General features: G+C 31.5%; 1 pseudogene; it reads right to left on the minus strand.

Annotated features, from left to right (window-relative positions):
- Positions 1-1,825: 1,825 nt before the first annotated feature.
- On the minus strand, positions 1,826-17,378 carry LOC124940347 (annotated as a pseudogene).
- Between the last annotated feature and the right edge of the window lie 5,267 nt (positions 17,379-22,645).

Below are 22,645 nucleotides of genomic sequence, written 5' to 3' on the forward strand. Positions count from 1 at the left end.
TGGTGCACCGTTAATAAAATATTTAAAAAATAAAAAAAATTATACAATAAAATTATATAAACGGATTTTTTAATATAATATATATTGTAATATATTGAAATTTTATATTATTATAAAGAAATAAACTTACAACTCTTATAAAATATAATGAATAAATATATTTAATTATGTTTATAGTGTTCGGGGCATAATCGAAGTAAGATCGGAGCGGGGGACACAAATACCATTTCTGGCCCATTTCCGTTCGATTTTGGGGAAAAACCGTCTCAAACGAGGCAATTCGATTCGGTTTGCGCGGGGCGGTGTGAGCTGAAATTTAATGCGATTAAAGACCAGTTTCAAATTGTCATTCTTATTTATGAGGGTATTTGATAGAACATATCACTTAAATCTAAATGATTAAGGGCTTATTTTAATTAAGTGTTTGTTTTTGTCTGGAATTTGCTAATTGTTGAACCAAAAACATTATGCTTAGGAAGCTGATAATCTAACCACTGAAGTATACTACATTTGCTATTTGAATTAAGTTCATTGGATGGCTTTTACTTATACCATTTAATTGCTTAGATTTGTTTCATGACTTAACTCTATAATATAGCAAGAGCATCCTGGAAAAACTTTAACCTTTAAAATGAATCAAGTTACGACATTAAGGATAAGATAGTCTTGAAATACTTTCATGACAGTAGTTCTATATTTTATCAAATCAGCTAACTAATACTTAAAATTTAGATACTTTCATTTGGTTTATTCAATACTTATGTTTTTAACTGATTCACCACTTAAAGTTCACTATTTAACATTCAATCCTTAATTTTCATTTTGTAACATGAATTGAATGAGAAGAAAAAACACATGATTTGTTTAGGGTTATTATAGGATTTGGTTTTTGATTGAAAAAAAACTTAAATGAAAAGAAGCCTGTAATCTGAATCATATTTTATATCTTGTATTGATTGGTAACAAATTGGTTTTGCTTGTTAGACTTTTTTTTTTCACGATTTGCAAAATCCAGAATATGATGGTGTTGCACCGACGGAGAGTTCAAGCGATGAGGTTGAGCCGAGTGAAGATGAATATTATTCCGACAATGATGCAGTTGTTGGAAAAGTCGATCCTTGAGTATCATCATCTAGTCTTATCTAACATCGAATAATGATGTTTTTGTTTTTTTATGAATCACCCATTTGAGCATTTGGTTCAATTGTTACAAACATTTGATCAAAAGCTAATCAGATGAATATATCATTTTCATCTAGATTTTATCTGTAGTACTCTTATATCTGTACATTGCTTGTATCATTTCTTATTTTTATAAAATATCACATAGAAAATAACATGAAAATTAGTTTCCATGTTCTTTCTTCTTCTTTTTTTGGCATTAATCTTTGCGACTTAAATGTTTTAATAAAACTAGACGAATCGAATAACAGACCGTTTATAAAATGACCAACCAAACCAAGACCAATGGTTTGTGAAATGTCTAGAATGCAATTGCTCGATTTAGTGATTTAGTGGTGAATCAAACTTTAAAATTTTAAATTTTTTATTTTATTACAAACCGATGTTGATTTTGATTTAATATTTTCAAACATACTTCAATAATTTAATCGCAACCGAAACACTACGAGATTATTATTATTAAAAAAATGGAGAGAGAGCGCTTGAAATAATCCTTGATAATTGTGACACTCCAAATACACAATTAAGTGATCAATTTATACACAAACAACATCCTCAATTAAGAAACACAAATCTTTTATAATAATAATTAAAGACAACAGAAAACAAACATAATTTAAAGAGAAAATGCCGGATGAATAACTTAAAGTAGAACCAAATTAAGCCTAGACTTGAAAGGAATAACTCTGATGACTAGATATGTAGCCGCCAAAGCAGCTTCAATAAATGGTCCAACCCAGAAAATTCACTAAGAATCAAAATTTTCAAACAAAAATCAACTTAAAATGTTCAAAATAAATCATTTAACTAAATCTGATTTGTCTCCCAAACACTTACATGATCATTCCAAGCATGGTCCTTGTTGTAGATGATTGCAGCTCCAAGACTTCTTGCTGGTTAATACCTGTTCCAGTAATAGAAATTATAGCCAAATGAACCAAGAACACTGCAAACCCAATTGGAAGTGGAGCCAAAATCTACAAAAACGCAATTCATAACTCAAATCCAAAATTATTTGAAGATGAATTTTCTAATGCAAACTTAGCCATTAATTTCTTACAGGAACATGGGAGTCTCTAGCACTTCTCTTTGTATCAGTGGTTGAAAAGACAGTATAAACCAGTACAAAAGTTACAATAATCTTAGCCCCAAGTCCCTAAACCTTAGTATAACTAGGATTTTATACATTAGCATTTAGCACCACCACACAAAGTTTCATACAGATTTGGCTGAAAATCATTAACCACTTCAGCTCCACATATTGCTCCAAGGGTTTGCATCACTATATAGAACACTTCCCTAGTCAAAGAAAGTTTCCTAGCCAAGAACAACCCAAATGTCACTGATGGATTAATATGTCCACCCGTCGTACAATTTTCACAACAATTTAAGAGAAATCTGAGAATTCTAAAACAAACCCATGAATTTGAGAAGAATTTTCAATACATGAGATTCCAACAATACATAAACCAGGGCAAAGATCATACCACCGAAATCCTAAGCAATTCCAACGTGTCGCGATCGTGTGATGGTTCCAAGAAATGGAGGTTGATGGGTTTCGTTCTAAATTGGCATCTTCGTTCTAAATCAACATACAAGTGTAAATGGGAGCAAGTACTTGAGAAGCCTCATTCGACGAAGTCTTGGTCCATAATGTAATTTTATCATGTATCGGGTGAACACTTGCTCTTTATAACATGTTTCCCATATCTGGATGAGTAGAGTCGAGGCAGTAGTAGTCAAGGGCGAATCCAGGAAAAAAAAATTCGCTGGGCTGAAAAAGTTATAAGTATCTATCTATATATATCTATATATATAATGATGCTTAATTATATATATATATATATATATATAAATATAAATAATGATGCTTAATTTTGAAAATGTCCGGATTGCCGGGTCGAGAGCTGTGGTTAATTTGAATATATATGTGAGAGTAAATGGATATTTGGGTCGAATTCTGGGTTGACCCGCCCATAAATTGAAAACGGTTAAAAATAAAATTAAAAATGCTATAAGTATGTTTCGAACTCGCAATCTAACAAAAACAAATATATCTTTTTAACCAACTAGGCTAATAACATTTTATATTTTAAATTAAACACCAAATTTGATGAGTACGGGACGTTGTAACAATATATTTTTATCCGTATGCATCGCATGAGTATCTTCCTAGTTATACTAATACCCGTAGGTGAACATATTAATCAAACAACTCCCAAAATACCCTTACTAAAATAAAATAAATATATGAAACCTAATAAAATATAAGAATATTCGATTTTAAAAAAATATATGTTAAGAAAATGTGAGCAGTTAAATTAATTAGGTTTTAAATAATAAAAAACTAACTGTATAAATAAACATAAATATAAAAGTGTAATTTAATGGATTTTAGCCTAATTTTGTAAGAATGTTAGAAAAAGAAAACAAAAATTAGTAATTTAATGGATTTTAGCCTAATTTTATAAGAATGTAAGAAAAGGAAAACAAAAAATATAAATAAGAACAAAAATACAAAATTGTGGTAAAGACATATAATCAAATTATATGTTCGAGATTATAAATATTAATGTATATAAATCGTTTAGAATAATATATAATATATCAAATTATTTATTTAAATACCAAAACAAATCAATATAACTATTTTAACTTGTTTATTAATATTAGTTTATATTTTTTATTTAAATAATTTAAAATTAAAAAATATAAAAAATATTATTTTACCATTATATTTATATAAATTATTATTTTAATATTTATATTTTACTCTTTTAAGTAATTTGTATTACTAATTATATTAAAATTAATAAAAAATAATATATAATTATTATATAAATGTTTAAAATAAATAATAATATATAATTATTATATAAATATACTTTTAAAATAAATAATAGTATTATATTATATTATATACAATTCTTTATACTTTAACTTATTTAAATAAATATGAATAAAATTTATTTTAATAAAATTAGTTTACAAACAAATGAGGTCAGGTATGATAAAAATATTTATATATATATATAATATTATAAACATTTACACTGGGCTATAGCCCAACGCAGCCCGCAACGTGGCTCCGCCGTTGGTAGTAGTGATGAGGTAGTAGTGATGAGCATCTTTGCCTTCCTCACGTACAAGTCGTTGTGTGTCATTTTGTCAGTCATTGGGTCTGTCGTGTTGTGTTCGTCTTTTAGGGTTTATTTACCTAGACAAATTCGAACTAAATAATTTTAGTTTCACTTGATCATTAGTCACCAATAGATTAGAAATATCTCTTTTCTTGACAGAAAGAGAATGCATGTTTGTTTTAACTTGATCCTTGTGGAGCAAAAAGGGTGTTAAACTAGATCTGCACGACCTTCTTGATAATATCCATAAATGACTCGTTTTTTTTTAAGAGATGAATATTACCATATGTAAATTCAGGTGCATGATAAACACTGGTACTCTAATGTATTTCTCCTTCGGATTCAGAATAAATACGTTTTAGAACTTTTTCTTTAAAATTCAAAGTGCATGTTCCCGCACGAATCTCAGCAATCGCCTATTTTAATTCTACATATTGATCATTTTGAACTAAAAGAAAACTTTTCGACGGAATATTCACAGTAAAGGAGGAGAAGACCGAGAAGAGAGAACAGGGAAGAAGAGCGGAAGAAAGAAATGAAAAAATGGGGAAATATAATAAATAATAAGGGATTTCAGGACATTTTTGTCACATCACGCGATAGAACGCGTCGTGTGACGCGAAGGGGTATTTTCGTCTTTAGATAAACCAAAAAGGTCATTCTTGCAAACTTTATCAGGCCTTGGTCATTTCCAAAAAAGGGAGTCATTAGGGTCATTTCGTCAAATTTCCCTCTAATTTTATCTCATTCATAATTTTTATTATTATTTATATATTAGTTTTTCTTTTTTTATTTCATCTTCAATTTTTATCTATTTTTATTTCTCTGTAATATTTTTGTGAAGGGTTTCTTTCTTACTTAATTTAATATGAACAAAAATGAAACTAATAATATTTTATTTTATTTTTTATTCATGACTTATAATAGTAAGAAATATTGTTTTTGTCTATATTTGATTATTACTCTTTTGTTGTTTGATGAATGAGTTGTTATTATTATCCAATTCTTAATTATTAATTTTTTTGTTGAAGGGTTTTTGTTGTTAAAAAGATGAGTCACTATTATATTCAACCATTGAAACCAAACAATTTTAAAATAATCAATATCCATGAATGCTCGTATATATAAGGACAAGAAATAGAAAAAGACAAAAAAGATAAAATTAAGATAATTAATAATAAATACTCATATAAGAATAATAAAAAATTTATAAAAAAGATAAAAGTAGAGAAGATAGTTGATTAATTAATGAAAAGAAGGAGAGAGAAAATTTATTAATATTTAATTAAAAAATATATAATTAAAAAAAATAAAAATTAACTATGTTTATTATTAAAGGCTAAATAAACATATTTTTTATAATGTATGTTTAAATGATCTTTTATTTGTTCATACGTCTAATTGAGTTAGTTGTTGAAGTACATACGTCTCAATTGACTTTTTTCCTTATAATTTAGATGATACTGTGATTTTTGTTTAATTTGTTATAGATAATTTTTATACAATGATTCATATTATTTTTTAATAAAATGTTGAATATAATTTTTTTAAATAATTATTTAAAACTCACACAAATTAATATTTTTTGGCCAAATTATTATTTGAGGGTAAAACTTAAACCGTTTAATGAAATAAGGTTTAAATTATCATCCTCAAGTGCAACCTTTTAACTAACTAAGCTAACTAGAAAAATTTCCGTACGATGCACACGGATAAAAATAAAAACAAAATAAATTAAAAAAATTATAATAATAAATATTCAATATGTAAAATTCTTAATAAATCACGAATAATATATTAAAATAAAAAATAGAACGTTTTCATTTCACATTTTATTCATTTCGGTAAAATAACTTATTTTCTCACATGTTTCATCACATATTTTTCCGAATGAATCTCTAATCACGTGACTTTACACTTTTACTTTGTCAATCAAATATTTGATTCATATTTTTTAATAATTAGTATCGTGACCTCACATTTTGGTCAATCAAATATTTGATTCATATTTGTTTAACCACTTTCAATTGATATCGATCTATTATCCCTCGGCAAACCACATCTCAATCACACTTGGTTAAAGGGTTGTACTTGTTTTGTTAGGTTGCAAATTCGAAACATACAAATATCATTTTTAATTTTATTTTTAACTGCTTTAAATTTATGGGCGGGTCAACCCACAATCCGACATAAGTATCCATTTACTCTCACATATATATCCAAATTAACCACAGCTCTCGACTCGGCAATCCGGACACTTTAAAAATTAAGCATCATTATATATATATATATATTAGTTAGTCAAAAATTTGAACTTTTATTGTTAAAATGTCTCGCGTTCATCAAATTTGATGTTGAATCTAAAATATAAAGTGTTGTTAGCCTAATTGGTTAAGAGGCTGTACTTGTTTTGTTAGGTTGCAAGTTTGAAACATACAAATAGTATTTTTAATTTTATTTTTAACCGCTTTAAATTTATGGGCGAGTCAACCCACAATCCGACCCAAGTATCCATTTACTCTCACATATATATCCAAATTAACCACAGCTCTCGACTCGGCAATCCGGACACTTTAAAAATTAATCATCATTATATATATATATATATATATATATATTAGTTAGTTAAAAATTTGAACTTTTATTGTTAAAATATCTCGCGTTCATAAAATTTGGTATTGAATCTAAAATATAAAGTGTTGTTAGCTTAGTTGGTTAAGAGGTTGTACTTGTTTTGTTAGGTTGCAAGTTCAAAACATACAAATAACATTTTTAATTTTATTTTTAACCGCTTTAAACTTATGGGCTGGTCAACCCACAATTCGACCCAAGTATCCATTTACTCTCACATATATATTCAAATTAACCACAACTCTCGACCCGGCAATTCAGACACTTTAAAAATTAAGCATCATTATATATATATAAGACTTTATATTTTAAATTCAACACCAAATTTAATAAACGTGCGACATTCTTAACATTATAAATTCAACTTTTTAACTAACTAATATATATATATATAATGCTTAATTTGAATTTGTTTGGTTTGTTGGGTCGAGAGTTGTAGTTAATTGGATATATATATATATATATATATATATATATAATGTATATATGTATATATATATATGTGTGTGTGCGCGCGCGCGCGCGCGCGAAAGTAATTGATACTTGGGTCGGATCGCGTGTTGAGCTGTCCTTAAACTTGAAATAGTTAAGAATAAAATTAAAAATAATATATGTATTTTCTAACTTGCATTATAACAAAAACAAATGCAATCCTTTAACCATAAATTTGCGAAGATCCGTTGAAAAAAATAAAGAAAATGATAATACATAAGCTAAAAAGTCTCGGACATCCAAGAAAATTAAGCAGCACATGCTCTCAAGCCTCGCCAAGGCAAAAGCTCACTCAGGCGGAAACTACGAATGTTTTGAGAAATAAGCCTTTCGAATTTATCGTCATAGACCATAGTAGGAGCTTCACTAAATCTCCACCATATACAAATTACAAAATATAAATTGTATTAATAAAGCACTTCAAAAAAGAAGAAGTTAATAAATGTATGGTAGAGTATATAGAACAATAAGAAATAATTAAAGTGTTAGAGTCCACTCATGTTGAACTAGTTAATGACAAAGTTGTTCTTCAAACACAATACATTCTTTAAATCTACGATTCGATAATATCCTAGCATTATGAATATCCTAGCATTATAGAACAACTCAGGGAAACAAAAAAATGATCCCAAAGCAGAAACACTACCCCAAATAGCACACAATAAAAATAACAACATAATGGTCCAAATGGGAAAGACTAGACCATTAAGCGAGATTATCATCTTACAAGCCATGAAATCTTTAAATATATTACTAATTCTCCCACATAGACATTTCCCATCTAGATTTTAACTAAAATTATTATGATAAAATTTTCAATCAATCTAATAAATTAAGCAATCCAACAGAAGATAATGTGAAACCACATTTTCACACAGACCGATATAACCTAATCCAAAATGATATTTCTGGCAAAGAGATGCTTCAAATAATCCAACAGATAATTCCACATAATTCCACAGATGCAAGTGATTGACAATAATGAAGAAACAAGTTTATTTCTGAGATCACATGACAACTACATTCAATAACCCTTTCAATATAAAATTTATCAACAGTAAAGATCCAATTAAAAAAAGATTTTAATATACATTTATCATTGATAAAGATCCTTCAAGGTATGTAATATTGTATTCAGAAATTATCATCATCCATTTAGCGAGTTTTGGCGTTAGCAGCGTTCATTGAAATAAATAATGGATTGGATCCAACCTAGATACCAACTTGATAGGGTGGGCTTGCATATAATGCCTCAACCTTTTGGTGACCCATGCAAGTGCCCAACATACTTTTTCAAGTGACGAATAGTTTAATTCATATCTGGTCATTCTCTTGCTTAGATAGTAAACGACGATCTCGAGTCTATTCTCATTTTCTTGATCCAATAGGCTACCCATAGTTGAATCTGTTATTACGAGGTAGAGAATTAAGGGAACGTCGAGCAATGGTGGCATAAGGATCGGTGGTGATTATAGATAGTCATTGATTTTGTCAAATGCTTGTTGAAAATTTTCATCCCACTGAAATTTCTGATCATTTTTCAAGGACATATGTTTAATGCTGAACTATTGCCGATTAGAGTAATGAAAATAATTTTATTGGACATTTTCACAAGAATGTAGAGTGTCTTAACATGGGTTTCGTTAGGAGCATGTAAATCTTTATCCTTGAATCGTATCATGTTGGTTTACGAAGTTTCTAAAATAATTCCAACTAACTCTATAGGGGTTGTGTTAGCTGGTATACTAGCCTTGCTTAGCTCATTTAGCATGGTCTTCTTGTGTTCTATAGAATACATCAGGATTTCCCAAATAAAAATATTGGTATTCGTCTTCTTTAGTTGAGTAAGAAGACTATTGATCGGATTTTGAGCGTTGGCTCATTTTCCTTTCTTAGTCCATTAGATGATCCAGGAAGATTAGCCGTATTTGTAGGGGGTTTTTTCAAAAAATTGGGTTAGAAGTTAGATCTACTTCGGGTTTCTAAGACTTCATTTCGTACATTTCTTGAAGAATTCGTGTTGGGATTATCAGGGATCCACCAATTTCGAGATACTACTGACGGAGTGGAACTATTCGATCCTCCTTTTTAGGCCATGGCTTGACCATATTAACTTCAAGATTTCCAATAGGTTCATCCATTGAGATCATATTCACCTAGTGATTAATAACGGATTCTTCGTGATCTCGGGTTTAGGGATGATCTTCTAAGGGCATTTGTAGCAGAATCCTTAAAATGTGTTCTATCTCTATTATGAAGATAAATAATATAAAAGTTGTAAAAAAATTCTTTATCAAATTCCCTATCCTTATAATTTTTTAGGGATGATGAATAGTGAATCTTTATATTTAGGGATTACTGTAGCATACCTAAATAATAAAATAATATATTTTCTCTTTCATTAATATTTAAATATATATGAATAAGTAATTAAGTGGTTGATGTGGTTGAAAAGTTGGTTGTTTTAATGAATATTTAAATGATATATGGATAAAGATAAGGAAGCTGATGTAAAATAATTTATATTTTGATTCTCTAAAATAGGGATATTATTATTTTATATTATTTTTAGGGATATAAAATAGGGAAGATGGTACAAATGCCCTAATCAATCAGGTCTTGGCACTAGTGCTTAAGGGCACTAAAGTTATCAGTAGAGTGACCTTTCATCAAATGATATGCACACCATGCATTTTCAAATTTTTTGAGGAACTCCTTACCTTCTCTTTGAGTTAAGAGCTTGATTAGATTTATTTTTTAGAGGAAAGTACAAACTTGACTTAGGGTCATACCCAAATCATCAAAAGTTTTGGGAGGTCTCGGGGCCTTTGGTATTGATGGTTTAGATGACATCGGGGCATTTTTTTGAATCGATACATGTTTTCTTGGACTTGGCTTAGGAAAGGTCAGAGCTTGTTAGGCAGTTGTAACCTGATGAACTTTGTTTTGTCCTTTTTTTGAGGTCACTATTAGTATATTGTATATATCTTGTTACCTTGTTTAGATTCCTCGATTAGTGGGTTACCTTGTTTAGATTCCTAGATTAGTGGTTTACCTTATTAAGAGTCTTTTGACTAGTATATATTGTAACATTGTTTATCAATAATAACCATGGGATTAATCTCTATCATGGTATCAGAATAAAGATCCTCTCAAGATCATCAATCGAATTTTTTTTTCTCTTCCTCCCACCTTGCTGCCTCACGCACAAACTTCTAATGTCTGTCCCACCTACTAATTCAGACTCCTCCTCCAATCAAAGTCAGACGCCCACCACCATGTCTGTTTCTCAATACCACTCTGCTTTCTCTGTTAACAATCTCCGCTCCATAATTCCTATCACCCTAGAGATGGGTAGCGAGGAATATCTCTCTTGGGCAGACCTTCTCGAAAACCACTGCTTGATTCACAATGTTTACGAACATCTCAAACCAAAAACTCCCAACGCCTCCGAAACACCTTCAACATCTTCCGAGACCGACTCTCTTCTGTGGAAACGCCTTGACGCCCTTGTCAAGCAATGGATATTTGGAACAATATCCAAGGATCTACTAAACACGATCCAAAAACCTGGTATGACGGCTGCTCAGGCTTGGGAACGTTTAGCGAATATATTTCAAGATAACACAGGTTCTCGCGCTATGTATCTTGAAAATAGGTTTTCTCAAATTCGTCTCAATGATTTCCCAAACATGAGTGCTTATTGCACTGAATTGAAGATGATTGCGGATCAACTTGCTAATGTTGATTGCCCCGTTTCTGAAAATCGACTGGTGTTGCGTCTACTTGGGGGTTTGAATGAAAACTACGAAACAATCGCCACCATAATAGGTCAAAAGAAGCCTCTCCCATCTTTCTACGATGCTAGATCTGATTTGCTCCTTGTTGAAACAAGGAAGGATGAATTCGTCCACACAAACACCTCTTTTATTGCCTCGGACGATCGTAGCCAAGGCCGCGGAAACAACTCTAGCCAATCAGCCCGTGCTACCGGCCAGCAGCAGCAGCAGGGCACCTCTAGCGCGCAGGAACAGGCCGGCCAGGGCCGAGGACGCAGCCAGCGCGGCAGAGGACGCGGTCGCAACACCAGCCGCACATACCACCAGCAGCAGCAATTCTGGGCACCTCCTGGCCAACAGCAATGGGCACAGTGGGCGCCTGCGGGCTGGACAGCACCCCCTTGTCCCTACCCGACACAACAGATCTGGCCGCAGCAGCAAAGCGCCCCCTGGCACGCATCTGGTCAACAGCAACAAGGCGCCTCCTGGCGCGGTTCTGGCTATCAGCAGCAACACACTCGGACAGCAGGAGCAGGCGTACTCGGTTCTCGGCCACAGCAGGCCTACATGGCTGAGACGAGCCAGCAGCAGCCCCAAAGTTACGTTGCAACCGATATCAATCAGGCGATGCACACTTTATCCCTTACTCCGCCTGACGATACTTGGTACATGGATTCGGGAGCAACTTCACACATGACACCCAACTCAGGTAGTCTCTCGCCTTATTCTAATTTAAATTGTGTTAAAAATATCATTGTTGGGAGTGGACAGGAAATCCCGATTCGCGGTATTGGTAAAACTAACTTAAAACCACCCTTACCACCCTTACTTCTGAACAATGTTCTACATGCTCCCAAACTCATTAAAAATCTTATATCTATTCGTCGGTTTACTCGTGATAACAACGTCTCTGTAGAATTTGACTCACTTGGTTTTTCTGTAAAGGATTTCCAGACGGGGAAGGTTATCATGAGGAACAATAGCTCGGGGGATCTCTACCCACTCTCTCTGTCGAGCCAAAGCCAAAAACCCCCAACTAATTCTTCGTTTACTGCAATTTCGTCAAATTTATGGCATAATAGATTAGGACACCCCGGTGTCGATATTTTGCATTCTCTCAATAAATCAAATTCTATTTCTTGTAAGCCCGTTTTAGGGTCTAAACTCTGTGAGTCTTGCATCTTTGGTAAACAAGTTAAGTTACCATTTACCAATTCTGTCTCTTATACTACTTCCCCATTCGATATTATTCATAGTGATTTGTGGACGTCGCCTGTGCTAAGTACAAATGGACATAAATACTATATTCTGTTTCTTGATGATTACACAAATTTCCTTTGGACTTTTCCAATTGGAAACAAATCCCAAGTATTCTCCGTCTTCTCTACACTTCAAAATCAAATTCAAACACAATTTCAAAAGCCCATTAAAACAATCCAATGTGACAACGGAACTGAATATAACAACAGTCAATTTCGTACATTTTGTGACAAAAATGGTCTACAATTTCGCCTCTCTTGCCCCTATACTTCTCCTCAAAATGGTAAAGCAGAAAGAAAAATACGCACCATAAATAACATGATTCGAACATTGCTTACTCATGCTTCTCTCCCGTTAAATTTTTGGCATCACGCCCTCGAAATGACCACTTATCTCCTAAATATTCTTCCAAATAAACAAATTCGAAATTTCTCACCCACTCAACTTCTATATAACCGAACTCCTTCTTACTCTCACCTAAAAATTTTCGGTTGTCTTTGCTATCCTCTTCTTCCTCCAACCACTATTCACAAACTTCATAAACGCTCTACCCCTTGTGTCTTTTTAGGATACCCCTCTAATCATCGCGGCTACAAATGCTACGACCCAGCCTCAAAAAGATTTATCATCTCTCGTCACGTCATTTTTGACGAAACAAAATTTCCCTTTTCTCTTGTCCAAAACCCAAACTCAACTCACCCATCTCAATCCGAACCAATAACCATCCCAATACACATCCAAACCCCGCCCATCACCGAGTCCATTTCCCCACCAAACAACACTCCATTACCGAGCCCATTATCAACTCAACACACTCCACCAAACCCACCATCACCCATCACCACTTCACCAGGCCCAAACCCAAACACGACCAGCCCGTCCACAAGACCAAACCGTCCAAATCATTCACCAACCATCATCAATCCAACACGGACAATACGAACCCGCGCAATGGATGGGATTGTCTGTCCAAAACGCATTTTCAATCTAAACACACTCACATCTCCATCGCCTATTCCCAAAAACCCAAAGTTAGCTTTATCAGACCCGAATTGGAAAGCCGCCATGGACGATGAGTTTAACGCTTTAATTAGTAATAAGACTTGGGACTTGGTTCCGCGTCCTCAGGGTGTTGATATTATACGATGCATGTGGATTTTTAAGCATAAAACTAACTCTGACGGCTCTTTTGAGAGGCATAAAGCCCGTCTTGTTGGTGATGGCAGGTCTCAGCAGATTGGAATCAATTGTGAAGAAACCTTTAGTCCTGTTGTCAAACCAGCCACCATACGAACTGTTCTGAGCATTGCTTTATCGAAGTCTTGGTCCATTCACCAAATGGACGTCAAGAATGCATTTTTACATGGTAATCTCAACGAAACAGTTTACATGCATCAGCCTTTCGGTTTTAGAGACAAAATCTTTCCCGACCATGTTTGTTTATTGCGCAAATCTTTATACGGCTTAAAACAAGCTCCTCGTGCTTGGTATCAAAGGTTTGCAGATTTTGTCTCTACAATCGGTTTTACACACAGCACGACTGATCATTCGCTTTTTATCTATCAACATGGGTCCGAAATTGCCTATCTACTCTTGTATGTTGATGACATTATCATTACGGCTTCGTCTGATCAGTTACGTCAGACTCTCATGAAAAGCTTAGGCGCAGAATTTGCTATGAAGGATTTAGGTAAATTAAGCTATTTCTTGGGAGTTGCTGTATCGTATACTAAGGATGGACTTTGTCTTAGTCAGAAGAAATATGCTGAAGAAATTATTGATCGTGCTGGAATGTCTACTTGCAAATCAACACAAACGCCGGTCGATACAAATGGCAAACTTGGAAAATCAACTAGTCCACCAGTCTCTGACCCCACTCATTACAGAAGTTTAGCCGGAGCACTACAGTATCTTACTTTCACACGTCCTGATATTTCATATGCAGTCCAGCAAATTTGCCTCCACATGCATGATCCGAAAGAGGCTCACTTGGCTGCCTTACACAGAATCATTCGATACTTACAGGGTACAAAGCACTATGGCCTTCATCTTTACAAATCCTCACTGTCTACACTCGTTTCATATACTGATGCAGACTGGGGAGGATGTCCAGATACCCGTCGCTCTACATCTGGCTATTGCGTCTTCCTAGGCGATAATCTTCTGTCTTGGTCGTCAAAACGGCAATCCACACTTTCTCGTTCTAGTGCTGAAGCTGAATATAGAGGAGTTGCCAATGTTGTCTCCGAATCCTGTTGGCTTCGCAATTTATTGTTAGAACTTCGTATCTCATTGGACAAAGCCACACTGGTCTACTGCGACAACATAAGTGCGATTTATCTCTCCCAAAATCCGGTCCAACATCAACGTACCAAACACATCGAAATGGACATACACTTTGTAAGGGAAAAAGTAGATAGAGGTAAAGTTCGCATTCTTCATATGCCTTCTCGTTTTCAAATCGCTGACATATTCACCAAAGGACTTCCGCGCATACTATTTGAAGATTTCAGAGACAGTCTCAGCGTCCGAGAATCTCCCGTTTCGACTGCGGGGGTGTATTAGTATATTGTATATATCTTGTTACCTTGTTTAGATTCCTCGATTAGTGGGTTACCTTGTTTAGATTCCTAGATTAGTGGTTTACCTTATTAAGAGTCTTTTGACTAGTATATATTGTAACATTGTTTATCAATAATAACCATGAGATTAATCTCTATCAGTCACGCAGGAGCAACATGTGCCTTCACGGTTTTATCCCTCTTCCTTTCCTTTTCAAATGCTTCATCAAGGTTATTACCAGTCTTGAGAAGTTTATTCATGTTTTGGAAGGTTTTGACAACAAATCTAACAGAATACCGGCCATTAACATTATACAAAATAATCTCAATTTGTTTTTATTCGCTGGGTAAAAATCGATTTCTTCAGCAACAGTTTCCCATCTTTCGATGAAAACCAAAAAATTCTCATTCTCACCTTGTTTCACGTTCTTGAGCTTCTTCTCAGGTCGTTCTAAGCTAAGATGCATCCTGAACCGTTCTATAACGGCTAATGCAAGTTCATCGATAGTTTGAATATATGCTACATTCTTTTGGTGATGCCAACGTAGGGCTACATCATCTATGTACTATGTAAATAGATAGAGGATTGTGGGTTCTCCCAGATGTAAATGTTTCATAGCCATTATATATATCTAGAAGAAAGAGAAATGGTCACTTTTGCCTGCGTATTTTGATAACGATGGTAATTATACACCAAATGGGATGAGTGCTCGTTTAGTAGTCTTCATAGAATTTTTTCAATCATGGTGTTCATCAATACTACATTTGGTTAATTAATTTAAATGAGCTTAAATCTTGGTTTGGTTAGCATTCAACTGAGCCATTTGTACCTCGTATTCTATAGAAGGAATAATAGTAGGGTTTACGTCCTCTTGGGCATTGGGGGTGAATCTCAGTAATTCTCGACTGGGTCCTAGTCGACCTATTATTATCTTCTTCAAACTCTTCATAAATAGATGTTTCTTTAATGTTTTGGCGAGTTAGAATATTAAACCTGGTTGGTGGGACAGATGGTTGTGGTGGTCATGACAAGGATAACTGATCTTGAATAGAAATAGTATGCTTGGTTATTAAATTTGTTAATACCGCCAACTGTTCTGTCACTTGTTGAAAAGTAGTCTTCATTTCAGTAAACTCGGTCGGAGTGACCGTATCAACTTTTGGAGTTCCTTCGGTCATTTCTTAGTGCATGAAACGTCCATTTTTTGGTCTATTCTTCGTGGGGCCGTATTGCGATTGTCGGATTGTGAATATAGAAGAGGTAAATATTGCAATTGTAAAACTAAGAGAATATATATATATATAAATAATATGACTTATAATATGAACATCTCATAAGCATTTTATATATTTTGCTTTATAGAACTCCGATTTTATATAGTTCAAAATTTTGGGGTTCCATGCTACATGGTTTTTTAGTTTCATTAACTATAACTACTTCTTTCTACCTCCTTTGGTTATCTAATAGCGGTAAAGCTAAAACTTTTTCAGGGGGAGCGAGTCTTGCTACAACATGTAAAGGTGACAGAACATTCGCTTTCTTCTTTTTGTCGACGTCGATATTCTTCCATAATCTGGTCTAGATAATCTTTCATGTCCTTTAGGATACCCATCTTAATTGCATCATTCCACAACTATAGATAGCTTGCGTAGGCATTGTGGTCAATAGGCCTGTATATGGCAACCACACAATCACGATAGGTTGGCATGTATTCTCATCCAAATTGTTTGTAAAGCTCGTTGTTGTAATAATAAGTGACTCACTCAAGACCCATAAGCATAATTACGGGTTAATCGTCCATTAGATAGGCCATCTTCTTAATTTCATACCATGGTAGGAGCTTGCGTATGAAATCATTGTCATATATTAGTGCTTCTAGTGTGGCACTCCTAATGCGTCGATATTAAATAGAGGCACACATCTCACTATCGGGAACCAGGGGAGGTATCTACTCCAGCTTTTCTAAGAGCCATATGTAGAGAATAATGGGATCCCCTCTTTTGCTTAAATAATAGGTGAAGTATGATTCACTTAGGTCTAGTAATGTTTCAATTAGGATAATTCTAGTAGGATCCTTGTTTTCTTCCCTAAGGTGGTAAGCCACTTCCAATATCTTTGAGGATGGTGGGCGGTTACCTGATGGGGTGAAGAGAAAGTGGTCCATCATGATCGTCATTGTGAGTAGGGAGGTACTGAAATTCAGTGGAATCTCTCCGTCCTGAGTGACCAACTTCACCCAATGTGGAAGGTCCAAGTATGTTCTTGCCAGGATTTTGTCCGCTATGGTCTTAGTATAACCGAATTCCTCATGAATAAGGCATTTGAGAGACATAGATTCCGTGAAAGGGTTGAGCCTTGGGATGTTCTTATTATTAATTATCATGATTTGTCTAAACTCCTCAATAGTTTGGCAGATTTGGCAATCTCCTATGATGAAGCCTTGTGTATTAGACCCCATTTTTACTGCATTTCCATCATAAAGTTATGGTGGATTCAAAAGTGAGTGTACTTAAGGGCTTCATTTAGTCCATAGCCTCGGTAGTACCATTTCATCTTGTGGAAATGGTGACTCCAAAGGAACAAATTTTCGTTCTCTATTAGGGTCATTCTACGATTGTATAATCACTTGAAAAATAGTTCGTTTAATTTTGATAAAGTAAACATGCTTAGAGATTTTTATTATATCTATTTATAGATGTATGTAAGTATAATAAATAAGCACGTACATATTGACTTGTCGAGGTTCTGTTGTTTGGGGATGTCAAACAACAATTTGGGCAAAGTAACCGGGTTTTGTGTGCTAAGGTGTGGTTGAGGGATGGTTGGGAATTTCTCTCCACCGTTGCTAAGGTCGCATTCTGACGAATGTATCAAAGCCGAATGGGGGGAATTGATTCCGGATTCCTAGGTTTTCCTCATGCAACATCTTTTGGTCACAGACCGGTATGATCGGTCTTCACGTAATTTGTAGAAGTACAGAGTTCCGGTCTTGTAATTCTTCACATAGTCTAGAGTGATGTACCTATTTGACTCATAACAACTATTAGGATAAAACCTATGTACCCTTTAGGGTGATGAACCCTGTAAGGTGGACTATTATGAAAGTTTGAAATTTTATAAATAAAAATTTATATAGCCAGAGTTTTATTTATAAATCAAAGTTCCTCAGTAGAGTCGTCAAAAATCCCTTTTCGAAGATCACTCACAAAATAAGGAGAGGACTTTTGAAATTCTAGAGTGAGAAATGATAAGATGATGTATTTGTGGGAATTAGATAAAGGGCTATTTATATTGTTGAAATAATAAAATTAACCATTAATTTTTTATCCAACAGCTGATATTGATTGTCTCTTCATTTTCATTTTTATTTCCTCTTCATTAAGAAAAACACGTTACATCACTTTTTCTAATTGCTAATAAATTGATAACAGTAATTTCACGAAGTTTACAATGACAATTAACAACATTGAATTAATTCAATTTGTTAATTTCTTTTTAAATCATTAAATATGAATTAAACAATTAACAAATTAATTGTAATAATTTAATTATTTGGATCAAATTTTACTTTAATTCACGTTTGAATTTTGTTTGAATTTCATATGATTTTATTTACCCAAATTCTCATTTTCATTCATTAATGAAATTTATGAATTAGTTTAAAATTCCAACAATACCCCACATTAATGGAATTTAAAGATCAACCCGGTGAAAGGTTCAACAATTGAATTCTACATAGGATAGCTAGGTGTAATCATTTGAACATTCTCTTATGTAAATAACTTTACTAGTCAATTAGTCGACTCGATGTCCTTGAACTATTTTTCCATTTTTGTAAACGATTACACACTTTCACATAGAATTCTCCCTGATACATGTCAAGCTCTCCTAGTTGTGTCCATTTTGGCCATGGAACACACGCCTGGTTCTTTGAGAGGATTTGGAATTGAGTCGTGCAATTCTTTCGAAACAGCCCCACATCTCCCTCACACAGGTGATATATTTGCTTAGAAAGAATCATTAAAATCGATATGATTATCCTTGTCAAAATATATATTGTTTCATTATAGGATTAATCCTCAATAATAACTTTCCAAGTCAGTAAAATTAAGTTGTCCCATTAAACCTAGTTCTTAGGATCTCTAGTCTGCACAAGTTGGGTTTTCTTTCATACCAACTTATAATAGGCTCATATATTAAAAACTTTCAAACTAACTCTATATTCAATAATTTGGTTAGTGGATCCACAATGTTATCTTTGACTTACATAGTCAAATTCGATAACTCCATTAGAGATTATAATCTAATGACATTATGTCTAAGACGTGTATGTCTACACTTGTCATTGACTCTAAACTTGTTTAATTTCAAATTACTATCACAATAATTAGAAATTCTCGTTGGTACATTCTTAGATAACATTGGAACATCTTCTAATATAAAGCATAGTCATCCGTAGATGCTTACCATTTAAACATTTTTCTGAAAATATTGTTTACTTGGCTAATTAGTAGACAAAATGTCTTTAAACTATTTTGCCTTCGTGTAAACGATTACATATTTTGAATAGATATTTTATTTTTCTACACAAGTCAAAATTATAGATTATAACGTTTAATCTATCAAACATAATTTTCTTAGAAGATTTTCATACGTAGATTACACTTTCAAGTGTAAACATATTCACTTGTAGACGTTAAGTATTTCATTTAATAATATCAATATATCATTTGATAACAACTTGTAGATGCTTGGACATTTTCTTATATTTGGTCTAACTTATTGTGTCGTAACTTTTTATGCATGTGTCCAAAAATCAAAAGAAAGTTTTGAGATGATCCTGGAATTATTTGCAAATTTTTGATGAACTAACCATAATTTTTAAAATATTTTCAAATTTTGATCATTTTTAATCCTTTTATTAATGGATATGCTCATAAACGATTTTCTAGTATACTTTCTAGCTCCTAGACTAGGAGTTTGTTTTTCTAAGACACTTGATTTAGGTTTCTTCAAATAAAAGTGATGTAAAAAGTGTTCATTTCTTCGACTATCAATTTTAGAGTAGAGATCGTCCGTATGGACGGACGTACAGGTCATAATGTCGAGGAATTTTCCCGTGCGTAACTAAGAACCGAACCAAAGAAGAATGTCTGAAAAACAAAAGTTGAAAACCTAAAGTCAAAAGGCTAAAAAAACTTAAACTATTTTTTTCCTAATTTCTCAAGTAGTCAAATTAGGTGACGACTCAAAAATGAAACATGATAGAAAACACAAAATTCTGTAATGGACCTATTTAGGTCATAAAACCACCATTCATTTTCCTTCAATGATGCATTATTAACATTGACTCTCAATTCAAATCACCATTCCCTCATCCCTTGAATTCTCGCATACATATACAACAATTATCATTATAGTCATTATAATACTCACTCTCAAACTTAATATTGATTTTTAAATATAAAACTATATTAGCTTAATTGATAAAAGTTTTGTACTTATATTGTTATGTTGTAAGTTTTAAGACTTATATATAATTTTATCGGTTCGGGTTCTTCATCGGTTTGGGTTCTTTAAATTTTATTTTTTGTAAACCAAATCAAAAATCGAACCGAATATTGAAATTCAAATTCGTAATTTCGAATTTATTCGAATATTCGGCTCAGACAAATATTGAACACGCCTACAAAATTGTACTCTTTATTACAATAACTGCACTTGTACTTTCTTTACCTTCACTATCAACAAATATTTTGGATTAAGTCATATAGATTAGGAAAGGTTAGCGGCTGACCTAATTTAATATATAATAAAATATATAATTATTTAATTAAATCTAATAAATTATATAATATATAATTAAAATAAATAATAAAAATGAATTCGTTTTTGGTTTAGTCTTCAAAAATCAATTCGAAAACCATACTTGAATTCGAATTGGTTTAAAATTCGATTCGAAAACCAAAAATGAAATTTGAATTTGATTTTTTCGAATTGGGTGAATACGAATTCGGTCGGATATTCGGTTCAGACCAAATATTGAACACCACTACTTATATACCATTTTTAATTTTATTTTTAAATTTAACCGTTTCAATTTTATAGACATATCAACTCGTAAATTAACCATTTGACTCATTTAACAAAAACAAATTATGTGCTGTGAACATGTGAGAACTTAATGATTTGGAAAACTTTATACACTAGATTTATTTTATAAAAAAATTATAAATTCAAATTTATCTTAAAACAAATAATTTTTTATTTATTAATTTATATATATATATATATATATATATATATATATATATATATATATATTGCATTACTTTTATTAAGAATAATAATAAAATTATAAAAAATAGAATATTTTTAATAATTTTTAATTGTTTATATATTAAATTTACATGTACAAATATATTAAGAATATTAAAATACAATTATAAAAAATAAAATATTTTTAATTGTTTATAATTATATAGAATAATAAATAAAATATTAGGTGATGCACAGTTACAAATAACTAAAACAATTATTATAATATTCACTTATTTATTTTCGTTTTCATAAAAATAAGTTTATAACTTATTATAAAATTACTTAAAAAAGATAAATGTTGAATAAGATAATGATTTGTTAACAAAAAAAAATAATAATATTTCTAACACTTAAAATTAGATAAATTAAAAAAAATATATATTAATGTAACAAAATAAAACATAAATAAAATGAATATATAAATATAAAATAAAAAAAATATATATATAATATATCAATTAATATGAAAAAAAATATAATTTATAAAAGTTATTATGTTATATATATATATATATATATATATATATATATATATATATATATATATATATATATATATATATGATTTTTTTTTATATATTATTATTACTACGTTGAAGGAAATAATTGGAAAAAAATATAAGTAAATAATATTATTATTTGTTGGTACATTTGAATAGTACGAAATTATTATTATTATTATTATTATTATTATTATTATATATATATATATATATATATATATATATATATTATGTAAAAAGAAAATTAAAAAATAAAATATATAATTTTTGTTTTTATATTTGTATGGTATTTATATTTATAATATAAATATGAATAATAAGAGATAGATTATAAATATATAGATGTGTTAAAATTAAATATATATATATATATATATATATATATATATATATATATATATATATATATATATATATAAAAGAAGATAATTTTTTATTTATGCGTTTAACTATAGTTAGTTAATAAAAAGATTTATATACATATTATATAATTTGTTGTTTATAATAAAAATAAATGAAAAAAACCATAATAAAGAGAATATGTATATATAAAGTTTTTTTAATATATAATATATGATGTTATTATATATATATATATATATATATATATATATATATATATATATTAATAAATTAGAAAAAAAAATTATAATTCAAATTATTATAAAAGAATATATATAGATTAAATTAAAAAAAAATATTTTATTTTATAATTAAAAAAATATGATAAAAATATAAGATTACTAGTTCATTTTCATCAAATTTTTGTGAAATT

Source organism: Impatiens glandulifera, chromosome 1 (genome assembly GCF_907164915.1).
Source record: "Impatiens glandulifera chromosome 1, dImpGla2.1, whole genome shotgun sequence".
In the NCBI taxonomy this organism is placed as follows: domain Eukaryota; kingdom Viridiplantae; phylum Streptophyta; class Magnoliopsida; order Ericales; family Balsaminaceae; genus Impatiens; species Impatiens glandulifera.